The sequence below is a fragment of the Sciurus vulgaris genome, assembly GCF_902686455.1.
Source record: "Sciurus vulgaris genome assembly, chromosome: X".
In the NCBI taxonomy this organism is placed as follows: domain Eukaryota; kingdom Metazoa; phylum Chordata; class Mammalia; order Rodentia; family Sciuridae; genus Sciurus; species Sciurus vulgaris.
This window is the reverse complement of record NC_136471.1, coordinates 92602177-92608588: the sequence shown is the minus strand read 5'-3', so window position 1 is coordinate 92608588 and position 6412 is coordinate 92602177.

Here is a 6412-nt window from a genome sequence, read left to right as displayed (position 1 = left end):
ACTAGCCTCATAGAATGAGTTTGGAAGGGTTCCCTCCTCTTCTATTTCATGGAAAATTTTGAGGAGTATTGGTGTTATTTCTTCTTTGAAGGTCTTGTAGAACTCAGTTGAGAATCTATCTGGTTCTGGGCTTTCTTGAAATTGAGAAGGGTTTGTTCGATGTAGGTATATGCTCCATTGTGTTGGGCATACGTATATACTATTGTTATGTGTTGTTGATGTATGATTACTTTAGGCCATATGAAATGTCCTTCTTTATCCCTTCTGACTAACTTTGGCTTGAAGTCCACTTTGTCTGATATAAGGATGAAAATCCCTGCTTGTTTACACAGTCCATGTGAGTGTTATATTTTTTCCCAAACTTTCACCTTCAGTCTGTGAATGTCTTCTCCTATAAGGTGAGTGTCTTGAAGACAGTATATTGTCAGATCTTTTTTGAAAATCCAATCTGCCAGTCTATGTCTTTTGATGAGTTTAAGCCATTAACATTCAGGGTTATTATTGAGATATGATTGGTATTCCCAGTATTTATGGCTTACTTTTGGTTTTTGACTTGACTTAGTTTCTCCTTTGTCTTTTCTTTTAGTGTAATTCTTCCCTTTGCTGATTTTCATTGTTTTTTTTCCCCCCATTTCCTCTTCATGGTATATTTTGCTGAGTACATTCTGTAGTTCAGGCTTTTTAGTTGTGAATTCTTTTAACTTTTTTTTATCATGGAAGGTTGTTATTTCATATTCAAATCTGAAGCTTAGTTTTGCTTGATATGAAATTCTTGGTTGGCATCTATTTTCTTTCAGAACTTGATATATGTTATTCCAGGATCTCCTGGCATTGAGGGTGTGGGTTGAGAAATTAACTAAGATCTGAATTGATTTCCCCCATATGTAATTTGATTTTTTCCTCTTGCTGCCTTTAAAATTCTATCCTTATTCTGTATGTTAGTCATTCTCATTACAATGTTCCTTGGTGTGGGTCTTCTGTAATTTTGTACACTTGGAGTCCTGTAAGACTCTTGTAGTTGATTTTATATCTCATTCTTTAGATTTGGGAAATTTTCTGATATTATGTCATTGAAAAGATTGTGTATTCCTTTGTTTCATATCTCCACTCCTTTGTCTAGTCCAATAAATCTTATATTTGGTCTTTTCATGTTACTCCATATTTCTTGGAAGTTCTGTTCATGGTTTCTTACCATCTTCTCTGTATAGTTCACTTTATTTTCAAGAGTATATATTTTGTCTTCTTTGTCTGATGTACTATCTTTCAAGTGGTCTAGTCTGTTGGTGATACTTTACTTTGAATTTTTAATTTGGTTTACTGTTTCCTTCATTTCAAGGAATTCTGCTTGATTCCTTTTTTATTTTTAAATTTGTACTAATTAGTTATACATGATAGTAGAATGCATTTTTGGCACATTTTACACAAATAGAGCATGACTTCTCCTTTCTCTGGCTGAACATGGTGCAGAATCACACCAGTAGTGTAATCATACATGTATATGGTAAAATGTCCATCTCATTCTGCCATCCTTCCCATCCCTACACCCCTGCCTCTCCACTCACTCCCCTTTGCACAATCCAAAGTTTGTTTGATTCCTTTTTATAATCTCTGCCTCTTTATTAAAGAGATCTTTCACTTCCTCTATTTTCTCTCTGATACCATCCTTGATTTCCAAGATCAGTCTAACTATGTGCCTTCTAAACTCCTTCTCTGACATTTCTTCTACTATGTTGTCTATGGATTCTATTGTTGGAACATCTTGGTTTGTTTGAGGCACTTTGTTCCCTTGTTTTTTCATGTTGTTTATGTGTCTTCCCATCTAGTGGTATGGATCTGAGGCAGTACATTTTCTACCCTGTACTCTTATAGTGTCTTATAGTGTCCCTGAAGGTTTCCTCACATTTAAGGGGGAGGTCAATATTAATGGCACCCAATGCACACAAAATATAGCATTAAACCAAATAGCTCTTATTAAGACATCTACAATTTGTCACAATAAACAGAAATGATGTATTCAATTATTGTCTACAATACAAACAGTAAGTTTGTTTAAAGGATTTACTGTTTCAAATAATGGATGAAGAAGAGGGAGAAGGAGACAGGATAGTGGTAAAAATTTGTAGTAAGAGTGAAAGAGGAATTAATAGAAGTTTGCTGTTAGCATAAGATAAGTGAGAAAGAGAATCCAAAGAGATAAGTGAGAGAAACAATGAGTTTTTTTAATGTAAAAATATAAGAATATACAACAAAAATGTAATATGTGATTCAGACATCCCATTCCTCAATAAATTGATGCATAAAAATATTTGGATTCAAAGAGAGAGGGCAAAAAAAAATCTTAAAAAGTTGAACAATTGTTTCTGTTGTCTTTTAAAAATTTCCTCAGCTTCCCCTGTCTGTCGATAGGTGGAGTTGTCTGAAGTTTGATGTTAGCTTCAGTCCAGTGGGTGCCAGACCTGTTTGCTGGGTAAGCCTATAGCAAGATGCCTTCACATTCTCTTCCGGTCTTCCCATCAGTTGTAGCCAGCCCCTTCTGTCACCGTGCACTTCAGGACTCACTGAGCTGGAGAGAGCCCAGTTTTCTCCAGGTTTTCCAACTTGTGCTCCTCCCGGGGAACTAATCCTGGTCTCTGGCTTTCCACAGGATTGTCAGGTCCAGACTGGCCCATGCAGACCCAGCTGCAATCTGGCGGATCTAGATTCCCTAGGCTTTCCCTAGAGCCTAGAGCCTAGATTCCCTAGGCTCTGTCTTGCTGCAGTCCCAAGATCTTAATGCCTTTTGAACTTGCAGAGAGACTACCAGGGATGTGCTCACACAAAGGAGCAACCCTGCAAAGGGGCAGCCAGATGGCAGCCACTGGTACACCCAGCGGGAAGACCTCAGGTGCTACCACACCTGCAGTTCCCCCGACAATAGATCTTCAGGTCCTGGCCCATGTCTCAAGAAGGTTGTGTGTAACCAAACCTGTGGGCACCCCGAAAATGAATTTCCAGGCAGCAATAGGCAGCAGGAGATCTGTGGGTAGACTATAGGTGGTCTGTGGGTAAGCAGTGGGCAATTGGTGGGTGGATGTTGGGCAGCAGACGATGGGTTAGTGAAAGGTGTGGGACATGCATTCTGTTGTCTGGGTCACATTCTTCTGCTCATCAGCACTGGGTCACTCAAATCAGGCAACTACTCAGCTGAAAAGTCCAGAACAGATTAAAATATATGGCTTGCCATCTCCTCTTCCAGTGAGCAAAGGTTGAGACAAAGATCCAAAGTACATTACCAGGGAAACTGAAACTCCTTCCACCTGACTTGAGAAAAATAAACAAAGGAGTGGAAAATGAGACACAAAACACATTGTGGGAGGCATTCCACAGACATCAAACTAAATGTTTGTCACAAGAGTCCTTGCAAATGCGCAGTTGAGTGTACATATGTGTGTGTACTCAGGATCACTCTTTGCAGCCTAGAAGAGCACTGTGACATGATGTAAAAGTGGGGTCTGATAGCAATGAGGAAAGAATGCAAGCAGATGCCAAATCACAAAAAGCACAAGGCATATTTTATCAATGACACATTAATGACACCCTCCTCACTGGAATTGAAAGGATGTTTTTTCACACACCATCACAACTGTGAATGGTGTGTGAAAACACATCACTGGGAGGGGATAGGCAACTGTCCTTCTATAAGATACAAGGCTCCTCTTGGTGTATTAAATTTTGCTTGATCTAGCGAAAGACAAGCTTCTAGAGATCCAACTTCCCATGTTGCTAAGGGAAGCCCAACATTTGGTAGGAACGTTTGGATTCTGGTGCCAAACATGTTCCTCACTTCCAATATCTGATGTCCCTATTTACTGAGTCACCTTGATGGATATTTAATCTTTCTTTACTTTCCAGGGTGACCCACAGAACAGGCAATAAACTTCAGGAGGTTGTTACTTCTATTCTATCACTAGCACATTGAAGGCAGAACTTACAGAGGTTTTCTACCATTCCAAAATTTGCTTCTTAGAGCCTCTGGATCAAATAGGCAAACACTTACACATAGGTTTTTGCTGTAAATTGTTACTAGACTCAGTTCAAATGTATTCACCATTAGATAGGTATCACTTTGCAGCATAATGATTACTTATGGATGATGAATGAGTTACCCTACAGATCCAAATTCCTGTTATGCCCTGCATACTGGAGAAAACTCCCAATGTGATTGAATCAGCATCTTGGCTAGTGGTGCATCCTTGTAATTCCAGTGACTTTGGAGGCTGGATAGGAGTTTTGCAAGTTTGAGACCAGCCTCAGCAATTGAGTGAGACCGTCAACAACTTAGCAAAACCCTGTCTAAAAATAAAAATAAATAAATAAATAAAAAGGACTTGGTAAGTAACTCAGTAGTATAGTGCCTCTGGGTTCAATCACCAGTCCAAAAAAAAAAAAAAAAAAACAACAAAAACCAAAAAACCCAAAACAAAAACAAAAACGAAACAGCGCATAGAACTTCTTAATTAAATAAAATGGTATCAGATCAAGACAAATCCAATTCTATTGAAGTGCATTGAAGTGTCAGAACTCCACAAGGAAATAACCATACATCCTGCTAGCAAAGCTAACTCAGAAACTCTAGAAATGCCTCCACCTCTTTCACAAATGGGGATAAGAGGGAGGATGATCAGCATTCTCAAGGAAAAAAAAAAACATTTTTTTTTTAACGTAGAGCAAACACAGAGGATATGGGGGTCATAAAATGAACAGCTGCAGCCTATCACCCTGTGTTAGTTAGCTTTTTGTCACTGGAACAAAACACCTGAGGAGAACAACTTAGAGGAAGAAAGATTTATTTGGTTTATGACTTCTTAGAAGATCCTAGGCTTGACTTAGATACTCTACACTTGACAATTCTCATCAGTGTCTCAATTCTTCTGCAAGGGAAAGCCATTTGCAGATAGAGGAAATTGAGGAAAATTTCTCCATTTTTACCTTCAGTGAAGAAGATGGGGAAGTTAAGGCAGCCTTTTCATTCAATTCTGTGAATGATGTAGTCATGGGTATCATGCTCATGTCCTCCATCTCCTGAGGGTGCCTCATCCAAATGGATACAGCCAATTCCTCCTTCTGTGCCTCAGTGGAAAAATTCCACCCAGTTCCAGGTCACTGAGGGAGACTCCCTGTGGAAGACTCCAGAGTACTACTGTTGGTCTTTAGCTCTCCCTTGGCAGATGTTTAAGTATTTAGCTGCAAAGTGTTTCCCCTGACACCCACAATTCTAACTATTTCAATTGGAATGCAATGTGGCCACAATTTTTCTGTCAGTTCTCCATTTGCAATACTTCTAGAGAACTAGGCACACTGTGCTAGCATATTTGACAGCAATGCCCAACAGATCTAAAAGGGGTAAAACAAAGACCCTTGGCTTGGCATAAGCACTAAACAACCAACAGCACTCACAGCAACAGCAGCAGTATCTCACACGTTATATAGAAATGGGGTGGTGGTAGAAGAGAAAATAATCCAAAGTATCAAAAAGGAGGGACATATGTGGGCAGGAAAAATGGAGCACATACCCTTAAATAAAGGCCTGAGTACAGTTAAAATAAAACAATAAAATAAGCCAGGCACAGTGGCACATGCCTGTAGTCCCAGCTATTTGGGAAGCTCAGGTAGGAGGATCATAAGTTTGAGGTCACCCTGGCAACTTAGCAAGACCCTGTTTCAAAATAAAAATAAAAAGTGCTGGGGATGTAGCTCAGTGGTTAAGTACCCTTGGGTTCACTACCCACTACTGAAAATAAAATAAAATAAAAATTAATTAGGTCGGGTGCTCGGTGGGTTTAGCTGTGACTGGATTGTTTTCCTCCGGGGTTTCTTACTTGGGATCAATCCGGCGCCATCGCGTGTTTTGTGAGACCAATTCTGAGAATGCGAAGCAGTGAAAAAGGGCCAAAATTGAGGCGAATCTGAGGCATGCTGATGGGACTTAGGTTCTCTGATTCGGAGAGAATGTAGGAGCTGTTGTCTGGTTGGCTTTAAAAATGTGATTCCAGAGGAGCTTGAGTGAAGAGTCTGAAGTGAGCATGCTCCGACTCTTCATTCAAAGAACCCCTTTCTGCACGATACTTTGCTACTTAGAGGGAATCAAGGAAATGAGATTCCAGCCAGAAAGATTGGGGACAAGGAATCAACTCTTGAAGAAATGGGAAAAGACATGTGGATCTTGGAAGATAATTCTAAATATGCAGAGAAGAACAGGGTCTTGCAAAGTTGCTGAGACTGGCTCTAAACTTGGAATCCTCCTGCTTCAGTTTCCCAAGGACTAAAATTGAAGGTTTTTCTTAGAACATCATTTGTCATATTCATTTGATCAAGAATTTGAAGATTTATATGTAATAAGAACTTCACTATTTGAAGACTTCGACATTACTGA